Source organism: Neovison vison, chromosome 6 (assembly GCF_020171115.1).
Source record: "Neovison vison isolate M4711 chromosome 6, ASM_NN_V1, whole genome shotgun sequence".
NCBI classification, from domain to species: Eukaryota; Metazoa; Chordata; class Mammalia; order Carnivora; family Mustelidae; genus Neogale; species Neogale vison.
Genome location: NC_058096.1, coordinates 140,451,512 through 140,471,532, shown reverse-complemented (window position 1 = coordinate 140,471,532; position 20,021 = coordinate 140,451,512). Strand labels below are relative to the sequence as shown.

The window sequence follows — 20,021 nt, the reverse complement described above, 5'->3', positions numbered from 1 at the left end:
TTCACTTTTACATCTGACATTCAGTTTTAGAATTTCCATTCAGTTCTTTCCTTTTCATAGTCTGTATTTCTCTGTTGAGATTCCCTATTTGTTCCTTCATCACAAACATTTTCCTTTACATTCTTGAGAATCGTGATAATAGCTGCTTTAACATCTTAATCTTATTTCAACACCTGGCTTATCTTGAGGTCAGTCTCCGCTGACTCATTTTTCTCTTGGATGTGGGTTAGTTTTCCCTGCTTCTTAACACCTAGTAATTTGGGACGGTATTGTGGACCTTTTTGAATGATACATTGTCAAGACTCTGGATTCTGCTATGTGACTCGCAATAACATTGATTTTTAAAACACCTTAGTAGGCAGTTAACTTTCCTGGACTGGCATTCCAGCCTTGGTCTCTCTTGCAGTGGGCGCTGACTGGAGTCTAGCTCACGGATCAGCCAAAGGTGAGCACAGAGTTAACGTAGTTCAATGCTCCCCATCTGTCGCTCACTCACTTGTAGGGTTCTGTCCCCTCGTCCCCCGGCTTCTGTGATCACTCTGAACCGTTTCTTCTGATTCCTTAGCTGGTGCAACTGTAGGCTTCCGTTTGAGTTTGGGCTGCCCTGCGGGGTGCTAACTGGGGCCTAGCCTGGGTGAAAAAGCCATTAAAAAAAAGGGAAAACCACCCATGGAGGTTTCCATTTTTCAAGTGTTGCCTCTCTTCTAGTTTCTACCTATTTTTAGTTGCCTTTCATTGCCTTCAGAGAGTTGTCTTTTGATTTTTGTCTGGAGTTTGTTTGTAGAGAATTGGCTCTATATAAGCTACTTTACTGTGCCCACTTTTTCTTTTTGCATACGCTGTAGGGGCCAGATACTGGGTCTCTTTTTCTGAGGGACTTAAAAAGTCGGCTCACTCCTGCACCTTCCTGGCTGCCGTATGGGGTGATCGTATGCACTCGGGAGGTTGGAGAGATCTTTTTCTGCCTCTTTAAGATTTTTGTTTTTTTAAATTTTAACTCTCTTTGAACAGCAGAAACTTAAAAGCTTTTTGAGACCTCTAAGACTTTTCTTTGTCTCTCTGCTGAAATAACCATTTCCTGAGCTATTGCTGCCACAGTTTAGCTGGTTCCCCAATCAAAGAAAAGGGGTGAGCTGACAGGATATGTTGGGACTGGAAAGACCATCAATATTTAAAAAAACCTATTCCTCCTTACCAGGCATCACACCCAAGTTGAGTGATTACTTAGTTGTGGTTTAGAATGAGCTAGATTGACGGTATCTCATATTTAAATCAATAGTTTTAAGTAGTTAAGCCTTCTTATTTTGTTCATTGATTCATTCAAGCATGTTTTACTCATTAAAAAAAAAACCCAACATTTAGCGAACGCCTATTATTTGTCAGGCCCTGTGCTAAGTACTAATTATGGAATGAAAAGTTGTGCTTATTAAAGAAATTTCAGGTGTCAGCAAACATTAGGAAGGAGGCAGAAGCAGGCTCAAAGCTATACTGGTTTTGTGATTTTAAAATGGCTGGGGACAAAGAGGAAAGCCCAAGAATTTGGAGTAAAAAAACTCAAGTTTAAGCCCAGTTCACCATTTATTAACTGCATCCCTTTGGGAAAGTCTCTCAGTTTCTCCATGGCCTTATTTCCTTTACAATTAACAGCTCAATGTTGTTAAAGTGAAAGCTTTCTAAGAATAGGAACAGTGCCAGTATATTCCCTGCTGTGTCCCTGTTCGAGCATAGTGTTGGCACATAGTATGTTCTCAATAAATAGGTTAACGTTAAATGAGTAAATAATAGCTTGTTTTTAAATATATATATTTATTTATTTGACAGAAAGAGATCACAAGCAGGGGGAGCAGCAGAGGGAGAGGGAGAAGCAGGCTCCCCACTAAGCAGGGAGCCCGATGTGGGCCTTGCTCTCAGGACCCTGGGACCATGACCTGAGCCAAAGGCAGGCACTTAGCCAGCCAGGCGTCCCAATAATAGCTCTTACTGCTTTTTTGATCATGAACTTTAACTGGACATCTTTAGAACTACTAAGATTCCAAGTTAATGTGGGAAATAGTCCTCTAATTGGACACCACTTCTTTAATTTTCTAGCTACCAGATATTCTTGTGATGCCTTCCAGAACATCCAATGGCTTCTAACAGGTAATATCAATCAGCAGAAGCAAGCTTACTGCAGAAATAAACAACTTGTAGCCCCACATTGGGAGGGGGTGGTCCTTGCTCAGTGGGGAGCCTGCTTCTTCCTCCTTCTCTCCCTGCTACTCTGCCTGCTTGTGCTCTCTGTCTGACAAATTAATTAATTAATTAATTTTTAAAAAAGAAGGAAAGAACAACTTGTAGTCTCAGTGACTTAAAACAAATCATTTGCTCTTCATGTTATATAATCCTTATAGGTTAGATGCATGGCTTAGCTTCCCACAAGCATTCATGGGTCAAATGTTGCCAATGGCCTTGCTAGAGAGAAGAGAGAACTCTGGAGTATCTCTTCCTGGCAAGTCATTGTCACACAAGTGATACACATCACTTCTGCTCACAATTCATGGGCAACAACCAGTCCTATAAGCCCTCGTAATCCATCACCAGGAGCTAGGAAGATCACTTCTACCATGGGACCAGGAGAGGACCAGAAATATTTAGGGAACAGCACTGATGATCACTACAGTCCTGCTGTGTAACGAGGATCTCGAGCTGGTCCCTAGTACAGGCATCACAGAAATAGGTAGGAGCATCTTTCATACTCAAATCTTCGCACTGTCCCTGAGTGTGGGAAGAGCCCTACTCTCCATCTCAAGGGCTAAATGGCATCTTAGGCTATTAAATGAGGTTTGAACTCAAGGAATAGGAGTTAGTCCTCCTGGTTGACCCAGAGGTCATGCTCTTTATGGGAGTTCATTGCCAAATGTAGAGGGAAGGATGAACAGCATTTTTCCTTCCTCTGCTGAAGACCTGTAGTGCTCCTGGACAAGTTCCAAGAGTTGTTGTCTAGTTGTCTACAGGGTTTCCAAGTGTTATTCTGGATGATTCTCCCTTGAATGGAGGGAAGTAGACTTCTGAATTCCAACTGTAGTCAGTCTCCAAGTCCTACCAATTGCTCCCTATTGACATAGCCCCTCTGTTTCTCTCAGCTCACCTTGCTCTCGTTTGGCAGCTTTGGTCTATATTTGGAAGGTGTGTGTGTGTGTGTGTGTGTGTGTGTGTACGGGATAGGGATGGGGGTGGCTAAGGAAAGAAAGGAGATGTGATAGGGAACAATGGTTCTACTTGAGTTCATATTTTACCACATTTTTTTTTAAGATTTTATTTATTTATTTGACAGACAGAGTTCAAAAGTAGGCAGAGAGGCAGGCAGAGAGAGAGAAAGGAGGAAGCAGGCTCCCCATGCAGCATAAAGCCTGATGTGTGGCTCGATCCCAGGACCCTGGGATCGTGACCCAAGCCGAAAGCAGAGGCTTTAACCCACTGAGCCACCCAGGTGCCCCATCCACATCTTTTTAATTTTATATCTGGACCTTGACTTTCAAAACCCCAAAGCCAAGAATTTTACTTTTTTCCTCTTGTATTGCCATGATAACTCTCTCTTGTGGCACACTATGTCTTCTCTAGTCTAAACTGATGCAAAGAGCATTGGTACAGCATCCCAAAAAATACAGTGGGAGAGGGGAAGGAATGGTGGTAGGAGGGAAATCACATAAATGTATCAAAATCTTATACCACCATTTACTTAACGATTTACTTCCACAATCTTCTTTTTTTAATCTGTAGAATGTATAAGCTTCTATGTATTCATATATATGTATGTATGTTATATATATATATATATATATATATATATATATGAATGTATATATATTCATTCATTCTCTGGTAATAAGCCTTGTTTGCAAATGCAAATCAGTAGAGATGTCCCAGGAATTGGAAAACCAGTGAAGGGCTATTGGTGTGGATAGCTTTTGGTAAAGCCAGAGGGTTCCTCAGGCTGCATGAGGGGAACAAGGCTGCAAATAGCAGCATGCTTCACAAAATACTCCTGAAATTCAGTCTCATGGCTCTGCTCCAGAGAGCAAATTCTCTCTCAGCCACAGGAGGGCCCCTGCTCCCCTGAACTGCTTGTTGGACAGACTGGGAATTCAGAGGAAAAATGAGGAGTGGATTCAGGAGCCAAATAACAGTAACGATATCTATATCTATATCTATATCTGTATCTATATCTATATCTATTTATAGTGTAAGAGTGTGAATGGAACATTTGGCAATCGTACATTTCCTCAAACTGGTGACGCTTGTGGTGGCATTTGCAGAGTAGTCTGACCACACTGTGGACCAAAGTCCTTAGCCTTGGCCAATCAATGCACACATACACAACATCCTAACAAGCTCCCTGTCCCCACCCCAGTTCACACCCCCACACATCTGGGGGCATCCCAGGGCATGTTTGGAGCCTGGCACAAGTGTGCCCTGCTCCATGGTGACCAGGGACACCACAGACTTGCAAGAGGTACATCTGTGAAGGCTTTGCCTGTCCTCGTGGACGAAGGGCCAGGAGTTCTTCCAAAACCACTGGCTCTGGGGCACAGAATCTGGCCTCTGCCACCATGCCTCCTCATAGAAACCAGTGTCACCCTACATGGGGCCGGCTTCTGGCCTCTATTTAGTGCGGAGCAGCTGGACAAACTGTGACCTCACTGTGGCAGCAAACCCACTTAAAATATTAACCATGATGATAAAGATGAATAATTCCTATACCCCCAGGGCACGTATGAGTTTACTTATCTTTCCCATCAGCCCTGAAATGCCACTGTTTAGTTGTCCCGTATAAGATCTGTCTTTCAAAGCCCTGTGAAAACAGAGGATAATAGCTCTTCAGGTCCTGATGCTTTTGATGGGTCTGCTTTCTGCATAAGTTGTTCTTGCTCTTTACAGAATAATGGGGGCCTGAGTTATTTTGAGCTGAATTGGAGGGTGCTGCGTGTGGTGAAATTATGAGGTGGGGGTTGGGGGTGAGGAGAAGGAGGGCACTAAGAGAGGTTTAGTTGGGCTTCTCCTTCCTTCCAAGCTTCAGCGTAGCTAAGGTGCAAAATAGCTCTGCCTGCCAGTACCCATGGCCTAATCATCTCCAGAGTGGGGCGATACTGTTGAGGCCAGGAGAGAGAAATGCTCCAATGGGGGGTTCCTTTAACTGAGCTTTTTCAAGAATTGTACAGTCTGGCCACGGCTGCTGCTTAAGCTTGCCTGGGCTGGCTTAACTCCTCTCGTTTCCATGGGGTTTGTGGGGAGAACCAGCTTCCCCATTAACTTGGGCCCTGCATTTTATCGACTGCAAACACTCAGGATCCCAGTTCTGGGGCCATCTGTGACCTGTCGTGCTATAATAGCTTGGTTTTCCCCGTGTTCAGCTCCCTCCCTGAGTACTTAGTGTTAAATCATAGGGGGAGGAAGTGTGAGCAGAGGAAAAACAGCACTATTACATGACCCCCGATGAGACCGCTGTGATAGAATTAAAAGCTGCCGCCCTAGGACATTCTAACAGATGACATTGTGAGGTTGCCAAGGTAACCCACCAGGATATAGTTCCAGCATCTTTGGGGTTGACGCTGGGTAGGCGAGGTCAGTCAGAGGTGAGTCCCAGCTGTCCAGGGTCTATCCCCTGGCTGGCCAGTCCATAGCAGCCAAGTGGAAAATCGAGGTTGACCTCTACACAGCACAAACGAACCCAACATCGACTCCTCATTGGGTATTCCAGGTGAAAAAGAATGAGAATATTTCAGATAATTGTTCGATGGAGGTTACCCAGAGCCTTGAAAGATATGGAGGTTAATGACTCATCTATTCGTTCCACAAATGTTTATTGAACACCTACTATGTATCAGGTAGGAAGTGTCAGAATATCTAGGGGGAAGGTCGAGAATTCTAGAAAACCCTAAAAAAAAAGGCAGATTCAAGTAGGGAAAAAAAGACATTTACACATTGTTAATATTCAGGAAAACGTTGAGTAGAAGAAAATGGAAATAATCAGAATAACTTATTAACCCCAATGACCAGGTGTTTAAAAAATATGCAAAAATTTATAGAGTGAAAATGATTTGTTTAAATGAAATCAACCTCTTCCCCCAACCACAACCAGGTTATGCTGCATTTTCTCTCTTTTCTCTTTATCTTCATTTAAATACTCCATGTTTACTTGTGCATTTCTGGCTAACACCTATAAAAGTTACTTTTTTTTCTCTGTGAGGTAAGGATTAGAAAGGATCAGAAAGACTTCAGATGGGCCCTGACTTGCAAAACTCAAGGCCTTGGCAGATAAATGACATAAAGATCCTTCCTCCTTTTGGCCTCATAGGTGAGTGTTCAAAACCAGGGTGGTGCCACTGGACCCTTGTGCCCATACACTTTTGTTTGCCCCTGGACCTGGTCTGTCACCTGGTCTTATTATTTTCTCTCAGAGGGCAAGCCGAGGAGAGAGAGCTGGAGAAAATTTTATTGGTGGTGGTAAGTGATGCCAGCAAGTGGTGAGCTGGAAAGGGAAAGGAACAAAACACAAACAAGAATGGTGTTGGGTGCAGGAGGGAGAAACACATAACGGATGGCCGTGGAAAAAGAAAATCAGGAAGAAAATCTCTGAGGGGCTGTGTGAAACAGGAATTCCTGAAGACAAAATAGCTCTTCCTTAACCCCTGGGGGGTGGTTATTAGTACCAGAAGGACCTCATAAAAAAAACCGCTGGGCCCCAAAACCAGCCCTCTACTCTCTGGACTCCAATGCCTAAGGCCCCCTCTTTGCTCAACCAGAAAATGTAGATAATTAATTAGATTATGTCAGCTGTCTTGTTGTGGTCCTCTTATAATATTAATAATAACGATGATAATAGCTAAGTTATAGAGTGCTTCCTAAGCAAAATCCAGGAGGAAGTGCTATTTAACAATTGAGGGAACAGGCCCAGAACAGTTAAAGCACTTACCCAGATCACACAGGGAGTAAGTATAGAGGCCAGGCCAACCCCAGCTGGCTTTAGGATTCCTGCTTTTCACCCTTACATTGTAATTTTGTCTTGTTTAAAAAGTTCTGAGAAAAAAATACTTTTTAATGGGCTCTCTGCCTTATGTTTTCACTTTACCAAGTCAGCCCTGCCTTGGTGCTTTATTTATGTAATTGTCCCTTTGGGCAACCTTAAGTTGCAGTCCAAGATGGTTCCCCCAGATCTCAAACCTTCTGGCCACCTGAAGTAGGTGGATTGGGGCGTGGCAAGGAGACGGTGGCATTATCCCTCTCATTAATCACTGACTCAATAAATAACTTAGATGGGGTGGGGGGACACCTGTGGAATGGGGAGGAGGAACTGTCCACTCTCAATTATCCTCCCACACCCTCAGCCCCTTGGTGGCAGTCACCATCCAGCACCCCAGCTAGGTGCCCTACGTGCCCTCCCGCCATACACAACCGTGGTTAGGAGGGGTCGAGAGGATGGATCCCTGAGCCTCCGACCTGTGCGCGGAGGGGCAGCGAAGGTAGCCCGCGGGGTGCGGCGCGTGCGGCACGCAGGTGGCCCGCCGCGTGGAGGAAGCGGCGCGGGGCTTCGAGGGGGTGCAGGGCGCCCAGGGGCGCGGGGCGGGCTCGCTGCTCCTGAGGCGGCTGTCAGGGGCCGGCGGCTCCCCCGAAGATGCAGCGCAGCATATTTTGCACATGAGTTCAGAGGAAGAGGAAGTGTAGCCGGCGGACGCGCGGCTGCGGCGGGGGCGCGTCGGGGCTGGAGCCGGAGCGCGCCAGGCTCTGGGCGCAGCGAGCGGGAGCGCGGCGGCCGCGGGCTCCGCGGAGAGACGGACGCACAGATAGCGGGAGGGACGGACACCGGAGCGCGCCGCGCTGCCGCTTCCCGCCCCCACCCACTGGCGCCCACGCCTTCCCCGCGCCGCCTGCGCTGTATGGCACAAACTTTCCTCCCGGGACGGAACACGCTGTCTCGGGGAGCCCGCGCCAGCGCCTTCTCCTCAGCCAGTTCCGAACGGTAGGTGAGCGCGCGGCAGGACTTGGGGTGTAGGCAGGCACAGGCCCTGCCATCTGGCCCCGCGGACCCGGACCGCCGCGGACTGGAGGAGCCCCGCGTGGCGCCTCCTTGCAGGTTGCAGCGGTTGCCAGAGGGCCACCGCCCCCACCACCCCCGCCCCCAACCGCATCCCCGGCCGGGGTTGGATAGGGTCGGCGCCGATCCACAGCACACAGCGGTCTTGGCCAACTTTCTTTTGGAGGGGGCGATAAATCGTCCCTGGCACGCTATGGGGAGAGGCACCTAGAGCAGTTTGTCAGGGGTCGTGGACTCTGCAGGCTCGCGGCGAAAAGAGAGAAGCAGAGGGGAAGCTTTGAGGCTACAGGTGGGTCTGGGACACAACTGCAGGGGGTCCTTGGCAAAGATCAGACAGGTGCTGGACACGAAGTTCAGGTTCAGGATGGCGCGAGGCTGGGTGGGGTGGGGAGTTGGGAGGCTCTAGCTGCCCTTCTGCGTGTGCCCTGGGAGGTGGGCTTGTTGGTGGCGCAGGGGTGCTGGATAGATGGGAGCCGACCTGCCGTGCGTCTTGTGGAAGCGCCGCAGCCACGGGAGGCGCAGAGACTCTGGGCGCCGGGAGTCTCCGGCACTGAAAAGGCATCTCTCCTTCCGTAAGGGGATTTCTTTACTTGTCCTAACCCACTTTCCCAGGCTCAAGGGACGCCAGGGTAGGTCTTGGGCCAAAGTGGGGTGGTGGCGGTGTACATTTCAGAAAACCCGATTGTCAGGCACGCAACACTCCCCCACCTCCCCAGACCAGGGCTTGTGCCCTTGACCCAGGATATCGCGGTCTTGGCATCGAGAACCACGTGGAAGCCAAAAGTGCTAGACCCAGGCACGCTCCCTGCTGCCTCCGGTTTGATCATGCTTAGCTGCCCCGTGTGGTTGTGGGTGGTCTCCGGGGACACTGGGTGGTGGCAGGGAGTTTGTTGGGGGACTTAAACAAAATGTATGTATGTATATATTTTAAGTCTCGCACAGAAGGCAAATTTGAGTGCCTGCCCTGGGTTTCAGGCAACAGTCCTTTCTTGTAATTGGTACAGCTGTTTTCAGATGCTGGGCGCACAGTCAGGCCAGGCGTCTTCCAGCCCCTGCCATCGTGTGTCATCTCAGGATAAGTGAGGCCCTGCCAGGAAGGAAGGCGGGCTTAATGTGAGCCACCTCTGGGCCTGTGGGTAGGGCACACTATGCACCCCATGTGTCCCTGGCTGCCGGGATTCCAATTCGTACCTCCGAACAGCTGAATTCCCAATGATTCAAGTGACCCCAGATGTCACCAAACCCCACAGAGGGGTTAAGCAACAAACTGTTTGGGGCTCTTTGGTGCGTGCGTGTGTGCTAACCTCAATGAAATCACTTTAACCTCAGACTGACTCTGCATCCTCTTTTGCCTTCAGCAGGGTTTCTGGTCCTGAGAACTGGGACTTCATCCTCTGTGTATCAAGTCCCTGGGTTGGTGTTTCTTTGTTAGTCTTTTGGCTTAATGGACACCGGGCAAATGGAAGTGGAGTGTTGTGTAGTTAGCTAATAGATTGGTGCAGGAATTGAAAGAGAACAAATTAGGAATGAGTTCTTTTTTTCCCTCTTGAGCAGGAATTTTTGGCTTCCATTCAAATAATTGCTTTGTCTGTAGGGAAACAGGCAGAAAATCTTTGGCATGAGTGATGGGAGTTCCTGTAAAGCTTCTTGTGTTCTTCCAGTCTTCACTTTTCTGCAGAACTGAAACTATATGGGCCCATGGTTTGGTGGGCGTGGGTGTCTTGCCAAATTTCTAACTTGGGGGGGGGGTCAAGGAGAGGGTATTATGACTCTTTCCCCACCTATCTCATTTTTAAAAATACAAAAATTTTGCAAGAATAGGGGCGCCTGGGTGGCTCCGTCATTAGGCGTCTGCCTTCGGCTTGGGTCATGATCCCCGGGTCCTGGAATCAAGCCCTGCACCAGGCTCTCTGTTCAGCAGGAAGCCTGCTTCTCCCTCTCCCACTCCCCCTCCTTGTGTTCCCTCTCTCGCTGTGTCTGTCAAATAAATAATGATCAAAAAAAAAAAAACTTTAAAAAAAAACAGTTGCAAGAACAGTAACCGTTCAAATACCCATACCTAGAGAGTAATTTAGCAGTACTGGCTTTATTACGTATCTGTCAATCTATTCATCCCTCTGTCCATCTTAAGTCCCAACTTAAGTCCCATCCATCAGTAAATCTCAACTTATTGTTTTATGCACTTTAAAGTAAATTATAGACATTGACACAGGTCACTCCTTAATGGTTCAGTGCACATTTTATTATTCAGAGTTCAATATATGTTCATGATTGTCTTAAGGTAAAATGCATATGCATAGAGTGAAATGCACAAATCTTCAGAGTAATATTTGCATAATGTTTTGATAAATGTGTACACCTGTGTAACCCTAGTTGTGATCAAGATAAGGAATATTACCATCACCTCAGAAAGTTCCTCATCCCCATTTCCAGTCCGTCCCTGCCTTCTTTCAGTGGCAATGACTGCTGATTATTTTTTACTGTTAGTTTAGTCTGTTCTTGAATTCCTGTAAATGGTGTTCTATAGTATCATGTAAAGCTTCTTCCATTCGCCATATTTTTAAGATTCATCCATGTTCTATCTATCAGTATTTTGGTTTTTTTTAATTGCTGAATTATATATTCCAGGACATGTCCATACCACAGTTTGTTAATATATTCCTTCCATTGATGGACACGTGAGTTAGTCCCAGTTTTAGGGAAGTATTGTAAATGAAGCTGCTGTGAATATTTGTGTACAAGTCTTCCTAGGGACATATGTTCTCATTTCTCATGGGTAAATGCCTAGAAATAGAAACATTAGGTCACAGAAGGGGTATATGTGAACCTTATAAGAAGCTGCTGGGTCTTTCCCCAACACGGTTGTACAATTTTTGTGGCCCTACAAGCAAAGAATACAAGTAAGAGATTCCAGATACGACAACCTTGTTTTCCTGTCCCAAAGTCAAGGGCATGTCTTGACCAGTGTTTCAGGGCTAGCGGGGTACAGCAATTGGATACCTTAGACAGTCCAAAGCACGTTGCTTTTTTATAGGTGGAGGAGTTGTGAGAAATTTCTAACTCTGCCAGTAAGTGAGTTCACACTTAAATTATTACAGATGATCAGACAAATATTTTACTTGTTGAGATCTTCAGAGAAGGGAATTCCACAGGGTAATGTACCCTTGGTTGTGAAAGAAGATTGATTGAGTACTTTCTATATAAAGGAAAAATAACTCCCAAACCCACAGAATTCCACCACTCTTCTGCTAGCTTCTCCTGGGGGATTTCTGACGTATTGGTCTGGTTGATGTGAACTTGGTGGAGGAGATTCCCGTTGGATTTCACCGGCTTGCGCAGCTGGCTGCTGAAAGCGGGTTGTGTTTGCTTTGTGAGGCAGATCAGATTTGGTTTTTTGAAGGCTCAGAAACCAGCTCTGCTGTTAAAGTGATTTGGCCTGTCAGTGAGAAACATGACCTGTCGACATGCTCTCGTGGTCCTGGCTGACAAAACAGGCCAGGTCTCCTCAGGTCCCCTTACCCTTTGGTCCCGTTCCGTGGACCAGCAGCTTAACCTGGCCTTGGATGATTCAGGAAACAGGAATGGAGCCTCCCAGATTGCGTGGGACCCTAGAATGAAATATTTGCTTCTGGCCAGAGTGTCTCGGTGGGGTCAGATGACAGATGGCACAGAGTCTCGAGTCTTTGCACTGTATTTGGAAACTGTTGTGATCTGACAGCCTAGGACAGTGCCTGCCACAGAGTAGAGTCTCAGTAAGTCTCAGCTGAATGATTCTGGTGACTCGTGGTAACTGACTGGGTGATTGCCCATCTGGGGGTTGACCGTGAGTGCCGAGATGTCCCCAAGATATATTTCACGGGTATTGTACTTCACTGTAGCCTTGGAAACAGGTTCAAAGTGTTTCGGCCTAGGAAAACCTGTCAACTGTCCACCTCTATTTTAGTAGCACTGTTCTTATTATATTGCAGATTTCACTATTGTTATTAACAAAATAATAATTATGCTGCCACTTTCCCAGTGCTTACCCTTGGACTGGCACTGTTAGGCACTCTACATGCATTCTTTGAACTTAATCCTCAGAAGAAGCGAGTACTACTCTTATCTGCACTTTAGCCTTGAGGAAACTGAAGCTTAGCGAGGTTAAGTAATTTGCCTTAGGTTCACTTTTTTATGTTTCCTAGACATAGGGAAGAGACCGTGACGTTCTGGTTTCGCAAATGAGACTACGTCTACAAGCACAGATTTCCAAATACATGAAGCCACGGGGTGACAGACATGAAAACTGGAGAGGCACAACCGCACAGCAAGAAATGACACCCCCGAATCACTTTCTTCTAAGTTTTCTGAGTTTGGGGCAGCCAGGGCCTGTATTGAGATACCAAGTATTTTGGTGATAATTTAAAACACTGTTGGTTGGCTGTGATTTTAGTTTCATCGGAAGAAAAGAAAAACGTTGCCAGCTGTTAAGTGTCCTAGCTGAGCAGTCCTGCCCCTTGGCTACCACCTACACATGGCCATGTACATTTCAATGTAAAATGGATTAAAATGAAAGAAAATAAAAATTTCAGCTCCTCAGTCCCATTAGCCACATTTCAAGTGCCCTAGAACCACACGTGGTTATTGGCCCAGGCCTTGGATACCGCAGAGGTGGAGTATTTTCATCATGGCTGAAAGTCCTGTTTGCCCTAGAGTAAGCATCTCTCTCTTTTCCTTCAGCGAAGACTGGGCAACACACTTGGCTAAGGCTTGGGCTCTTTTTTCACTGACAAAGAGAAACATTTAGCCAGACATTTCTTTTATGTTTACCTTTTAAAGGTTTTGCATGTGTGTGATCTTTCCTCCCATTCACATTCAGTTTTTGACATAAATTTAAGTTTCCCTTTGCTTCTGGGCCCCCAAAGGGGCTTTCGTTATTATCATTGCATATTTTACCAGAATGGTTTCTGTGAAAAGACTGGTACAGCAGGCAAGTGATGGCCACTGCTTGAGCCCTGTTAATTCCTTGCTCTCCAAATAAGAATTCGGTTAAGCTTTTAAATATGCATTTATGTGACTTACTCCCCACCTGGGCTGAATTGAGGAAGAAGAATCGGCTCTCAGCGGGGCCAGAACCAAAGAGCTAGAAAATCAGGTCACATTCTATGCCTGATGGCTACCTGCCAAGACAGAGACGGAGGAGACACTATTTGGGGTATCGAGGGCTTTGCTTTGGAGTTTTCTTGGATCTGACTGCCCTTGTGCTGTGTGGGGAGTGCAGGAGGGGGCCAAGCAGCTTCCATGTCCTGGTTGCACAGGATGAGGCGGGGTGGCTCTGGCTTGTATGGTGCCCCGGCTTGCCCCTCTTCTGTGCTTCAAAGGAGAGGGGACTTCAGCCCTCAGGTGTTATGGGGCACCAACACCAGCGAGTGGTGCAAAGTCCATGTCAGCTGTGTTTTGCCCAGCTCGTCTGATACTGAGCAATGCTTTCCTTCTTTCTTTTTAAAGATTTTATTTATTTATTCGAGAGAGAGAAAAAAAATGAGTGGGGGGAGGGGCAGAAAGGAAGGGAGAAGCTGATTCCCGCTGAGCAGGGAGCCCTTTGCAGGGCTCGATCCCAGGACTGTGGACTCATGACCTGAGCCAAAGGCAGACGCTTAAGCACCTGAGCCACTCAGGTGCCCAGACCAGCTGTGAAGTGACTTTATGAAACTGTATTAGATGTTCCCACATTTTTTCAATCAGGAAGCCAGCTGCTCTTTCAATGACAACTTTCTCAAAATGTTCCATTTTGTTGTTCTACAGTCAGACCCCCTTGACTGTCAGCATTTATTTCTTGCAGAGGATTATCAGCTTCCATTCATGTGTACATGACTGTGTGTGTGTGTGTGTATGTGTGTGTTTTGAAATTTCCTACTTTGTATTTCACCCCGAGGAACTACTTCCTGAGGAAACCTTCAGGTTTTTCGGAATAGCTCCCAAATGCCCAAGTTTGAAGAAATTATTGTAATAGACCTCATTCATAAGGTTGGATAATCAGAGAGTTGGTTAATCACAAACTCTGGTGAATGGAATGTGACCGAATCATGTATTGCCAAATTTTGGAAATATAAAGCACAAGCAATCAGATTGTTCATTTAAACACTTCCATAACTTAGAGAGGGTTTTGGACCTTTTCCCACTGTCTTGAGATCCCATATAAGCACTGTTTGCAGACGGGTATAATTATGGCCATAGGCAGGTCAAAAGAAGTCTTTAAAGTGGGTAACAAGTAATATTGATAGTATTTCTAATAATATTTAACCTTTATATTACTTTTTCTATGTATCAGAGGAACTACTTCCTGATACATTGCTTCTACTACTCTTCTAAGCTCTGTTCAGTATTAACTTATTTAATCCTCAACCTGCCAGTGGATTTGGGGGTATCCCCATATTATAATTGGGAAACCTGAGGTTAAGCAGCTTCCTCGAGGTCACACAGAAAGTAGGGACACTGGGATTTGAACCTAGGTAGTCTGGCTCCAGAACCCATGCAGCCAACCCTTGTGCTATGCTCTTAAGAAGGTAGATTTCCCAAATACTCCAGAATGTCCATCCTTTACCAGATAATAAGTGTCTGTCCTAGTCCTGTAGGATGTTGATTTAGTAGGTATTTATCGTGCATCTAGGGGTGTCTGGGTGGCTCAGTCGCTTGAGCATCTGACTCTGGATTCTGACTCAGGTCATGATCTCAGGGTCATGAGATTGAGCCCCACATCATAGTTCATGCTCAGCATGGAGTCTGCTTCAGATTCTCTCTCTCTTTCTCTACCCCTCCCACTACTCATGCGCACTCTCTCTCTCTCTCAATAAATAAATAAATAAATAAATGTGCATCCGTTGGGGTGGGGCATTGGGATAGCTGCTTTTGGAGACAAAGAAGACATGATTGCTACCTTTAGGAAGTTGGCTGTCACATGAGCAGGTGAGGCAATACCAAAAGCTCCAGAGCTCTCTCTGGAGCTCAGGACTGGTCTCTGCAACTGCCCACCCCACATGTCTACCCAATGGAGTTAACATATCTAAAATAAGCTCCTGTTTTCCTCCCATAGCCATACCCAGCTTGGAAGGGGGCCACTCAAGCCTTCCAATTGCTCAGGTCACAAATCCTAGATGTGTCTTAGATGCTCTCTTTTTCTCACGCCAAACTACCAATAAATTTCATGAAAATATACTTTCAAAATATATCCAGAACTTGCCCATTGCTCATAACCTGTTATTATTTGGTCTCCCCATTTCCACACTCAGTCATGGCCAGAGTGGTCAAGTCTGCCCTTGACTTGAAACCCTCAGGGCTCCCATCTCAGAGTAAAGCCAGAGTCCTTACCACCATCTGCACAGCCCACACAACCTGCCTTACCATGCCACTCTGATTTTGTGTGCTCCCTGCAGCTACTCCCTTTTCCCCCCAGGCAGGTCCTGGAAACTTGCACTTGCTGCCACCTTGCCCAGTACACCATCCCCCTCATCCCATATTCTTTTTGACATTATCTTCTGAGTGAGACCTGCCCTGATCATCCCGTTTTTAAGTATTGCCTTGTCTTCCCTTGTGCTTGCTCTCCCTCCTCCCTGCCTTTTCTTTATTTCTTTAAAATTGAATTTCCTGTATTATTATTATTTGTGTATTGTCTGTTTGTCTATTCCTGAAGGTAAGATCCTTCAGGACAGGGTTGTTCCTTTTTTGTTGTTGTTGTTGTTGGTCTTTTGCATAACTTTGGTATCCTCAGCATTTACAATAGTGCTTTGCATGCAGTAGGTGCTTAATAAGGTGAGTGTGATGGGTGATTTTATGTTTCAACCTGACTAGGCTAGGGTACTCAGTTTTTGATGAGACAGATCTAGGTGTTGCTGTGGGTTAGTTTTATTTTTTTAACATGATTACCATTTAAAGCAAGAGATTCAAGTAAAGCAGATTATGCTCCATAATGTGGGTGGGCCTCACCCAATCAGTTGAAGGGTTTAAGAAAAAACACTGCCGTTTCCCAAGGAAAAAGGAATCCTGCCTCCAGACTGCCTTAGGACTTAAGACTGTAACATCAGCGCTTCTCTAGGTCTCTGACCTGTTGGCCTGCCCTGCAGATTTCTGATTTGCCAGCTCCCACACTCACATGAGTCAGTTTCTTAAAATAAATCTGCCCTGCCTTCTCTCTATATAGATATCTACCCACACACTATCCTCTTGGTTCTGTTTCTCTGAAAACCCTAATACAGAGGGTTGAGATGGAAGGGAAAGTGTCAGGTTGGGGGTTGCACTGGAGGTAAAGGAATGGTGTCTGGAGAGTGCTCAGTGTGTATGAAAGGGAACACTGGCTTCCTACACCTGACACCAGGGTACATGAAGAGGAACAGCCAGAGACTGGGGAGGAAGTGGGTTGGGGGTGAAGTTGAGGTGAAGGACTCCAAACTGGGTAGTATCCGTTTCTTATGCTCTTTGAGCCACTTGTGTGGCACAGAATGGTTAATGTGGATTTAGCCTGTGCTAAGAATTAGTGGGCAAGAGACCAACGGAAGCCAGATGCAGGAAGGCCTTTGAGGTCCTAAGAGGGTGGGCTGGCATGGACAATGAAGTGGTGGACGTAAGGGCCTCCATGAGCACCCAACACCAGGCCAGCTGTAGGGGGCGACAACAGTGGCAGGAGCAGGCTGATGCCTGGTGTTTTGAGCCTGGATGTTGCAAGGACAGGGGTACTACCCTCAGAAGCAAGGAACACAGGAGGAAGAACAGGCCTTGATGGGCCAGGCATTGAGTTCTCTTTGGAGCATATTCATCAGGAATTTCAGGAAAGTTCTGGGTGAAGATGCTGAAAAGGGTCCTTGGGGCATATTCACCTGGAGTTCACCAGACAGGGAAGGAGACTGGAAGGTTTTTGCCCAGAGCCGGTAAAGCAGGGCCCATGAGGGGTTATAAGGGCTAAGGGGAAACTATAGTATTTATGTAACTTTCTTGAGTATACTCAACAATACCACAATTGGAGGTTTTCAAACTCCATTACAAAGGCACCCCAAGGCGCCACAGCAAACTCATGGGGGCGGGGCAGAAGGGCGTTTTTTTCTTTTTACATTTCTGAGGGGAACAGTGGTACTTGATGTGTTAGACAACACACTGCCTGCCATCTTGGGGTAGTTCGCAGTACCAACGTTAGACAGCTCCGCCTTCTTTTTGATGATGTCATACTTCTGTGCCGCACCTTTTGGGTGGTTGCTAAGAAACCACGAACAGGAAACGAAAGTGGTGGTGCCCAGCGTGATTCCAAGGTTTGAGAAGTTGTGCCGTACCCAAGAGATGCACACAGCCCGCTAGTGCTTGTGACTCAGGAATGAAAGAAAAAGGTTTATTCTTTCAATTTTTATGCACTGTTTTTTTCCCAAAAGGCTAATAAGTTGTTTGGACAGAAATAATTATTATGTTGTTTAGACTGAACTACTTAATAAGTGGAACTATAAGTATTGCTTTTAGCCTAGGGGTGCCGTGATGCTAAAGGTGCCAGGAAGTGGAATGTCTTAAACCTCTGTCATGTATTGTTGTGGTTGTCACAGATAGATTGTGGAAGAATAAAAGCAAGGATAGAAGGGGGGGAGAAAGGAAGGGCACGGGGGCTGCATCTAAAAAGTCTCATTTCTTCAAAAATAAAAGATTTGAAGCAAGTAAAGTAAAATATAAGCACTTGTTAAATCTTGGTGGTGGGTGCATAGATATCTCATTTTCTGTCCTCATCTGTATGTCTGAAGTGGCTTATACTGAAAATTATTTTACTTTAAGATTTCACTTATTTATTTTAGAGAGAGAGAAAGAGAACATGAATGGAGGGGTGGGGAGCAGTGGGGCAGGGAGAGAATCTCCAGCAGACTCCGTGCTTAGCACAGAGCCTAACTCGGGACCCAATTTCCTGACCCCGAGATCATGATCTGACCTGAAACCAAGAGTCAGACGCATAACCAACTGAGTCACCCAGGTGCCCTTATACTGAGAATGATTTTAAGAGAGAGAGAAGGAGGGTGGGGATAGAAATGTAGGGGTGTACCTGTGTTTGGAAGGATAGCAGCGATGTGGGAAGAGGGCAACTGAGGTACAAAGAAGTTCAGGAGATGGGGTGGGGTATCAAGGGGGTCAGTAGGGCCATGTTCTAGACTGGGGTTCTTAGCCCTGGCTAGGAGACTCAAGAAGGATCTGAGACTATACAGAGTTCAGAGAAGGGAAAGCTGAGCTTGCCCCTAAATTATTGCTTTGCAACCCTGGCTGTCAGAATTACCTGGGGTTTTCAAAAATTCTGGTGATCAGGCCCTACCTCCCAAATGCCTGGGCATCAGGATCTTTAAGTAGCCTCCAGATGGATTCCAATGTGCAACCAAGGTAGAGGACCAGTGCCACGGACGGCCCAGGGTTTCTCATACTTTACTGCTGTTCAAACTTCAGTGTTTGAGCTTGAAAGTTGTCATTAAATGTAGTTTCTGTTTCAGCAGGCTCGGGAGGGCCTGGGATTCTGGATTTCTCACAGGCTCCCAGGAATTCCGGTGCTGCTGGTCTGAGAACCACACTTTGAGCAGCAGATTCTTCTGAAAGGGAGCTGTGCTTGATTAAGGGTGTTTGTCATGGGGACTGTGGGAAGGCAGAGAGGTGGTCTGGATCAGACCCCAACTGAGATGTGGGGGGAGGGGATAGTAAGCAAGTGTTTTCCTTTGGAAATGTAAATACCCCTTGTATTTCTTATCTTTTGCTGTGTAACAAATTACTCTGGATCTTAGCAGCCAGGAATGACAGTAAACATTTATTATCTCACAGAGTTTCTGTGGGTTAGAAATCCAGAAGCAGCTTAGCTGGGTGGTTCTGACCTGGGGTGCCTCAAGAGGTTGTGGTCAAGATGCTGGCTGGGCTGGAGGCCATTCTGCAGGTGATGGATCTGGCTCCATATGGGTGTTGAGCTAACCAGCAGTGTTGGCTGTTGGGTGGAGGCCTCAGTTCCCTGTCCTGGGATTTCTCTTCAGGGTTAATAGACTGTCTTCATACTGCGGCAGCTGGCTGTCCCCAGAGTAATGTAGAACGCACAATGCTGCTGTAGCCCAGCCTTGGAAATCACACTCATCATTTCTGTAGCGCCCTCCTGGCCCCACAGGTCAGCCCTAGTCACTGTGGGCGGGGACCACCCGTGAATGCTGCGAGGATTACTGAAGGTCGTCTTAGGGGCTGGCTGTCTTACCTCTTATTGTTTTCAATGAAGAAATAATGTATGTGCGGCACAGAAAACTTGAGAAAACCATAAAGAGGGTGTCATCCATAATCTCATGACCTGGAGGAAATTTCTGGGAACACTGTGGTCTATGTCTTGCCAGATACAAAGAGAATGTATGTGTATGTATATGTATATACACATACACATATACATATATGTGTACACACATACATGTATATACACACACATAAAATACATATGTAATGTATAATAATATGTGTGTATATATATATATATATATATATGCACTCACTTAGAAAAAGTAGCACACCATACAGATAATAAATACTGTTTCATATAGATTGTTCTTTATCCTTGGCATTGATTCAGGAATACTTTAAACAGGTAAATTTTTCAGGGTGCCTGGGCAGCTCACTGCCTTAAGCGTCTGCCTTCAGCTCAGGTCATAATCCCAGGGTCCTGGGATTGAGCCCCATGTCAGGCTCCCTGCTTGGCAGGAAGCTCTCCCACTCCCCCTACTTTTGTTCCTTCTTTAGCTGTGTCTTTGTCTGTCAAATAAATAAAAAAAAAAAATCTTTAAAAAAACAGGTAAATTTTTCTTATTGAACTGTAGTTGTTGTACAATGTTATACTAGTTTCTGGTACAACACAGTGATTTGACAGTTCTAGGCATGACTCAGTGCTCACCACAGTAAGTGTAGTGTCACAGTGCAATGTTATTACAACATTACTGACTATACTCTA

At 46.0% G+C, this 20,021-nt stretch overlaps 1 protein-coding gene across 2 annotated transcripts in view; it reads left to right on the top strand.

The window, feature by feature from the left end:
* The first annotated feature begins 7,872 nt into the window (after positions 1 to 7,872).
* Positions 7,873 to 20,021, top strand: part of RFTN1 (raftlin, lipid raft linker 1) — a 193,549-nt gene continuing 181,400 nt past the window's right edge. The window contains exon 1 of one of the 2 annotated variants that reach the window (XM_044252513.1): positions 7,873 to 7,996. The gene's annotated coding sequence lies outside the window, so the exon portion shown is untranslated. Of the gene's footprint in view, positions 7,997 to 8,250; positions 8,361 to 20,021 lie in introns of those variants that run through there. The other variant, XM_044252512.1, reaches the window with a different exon arrangement.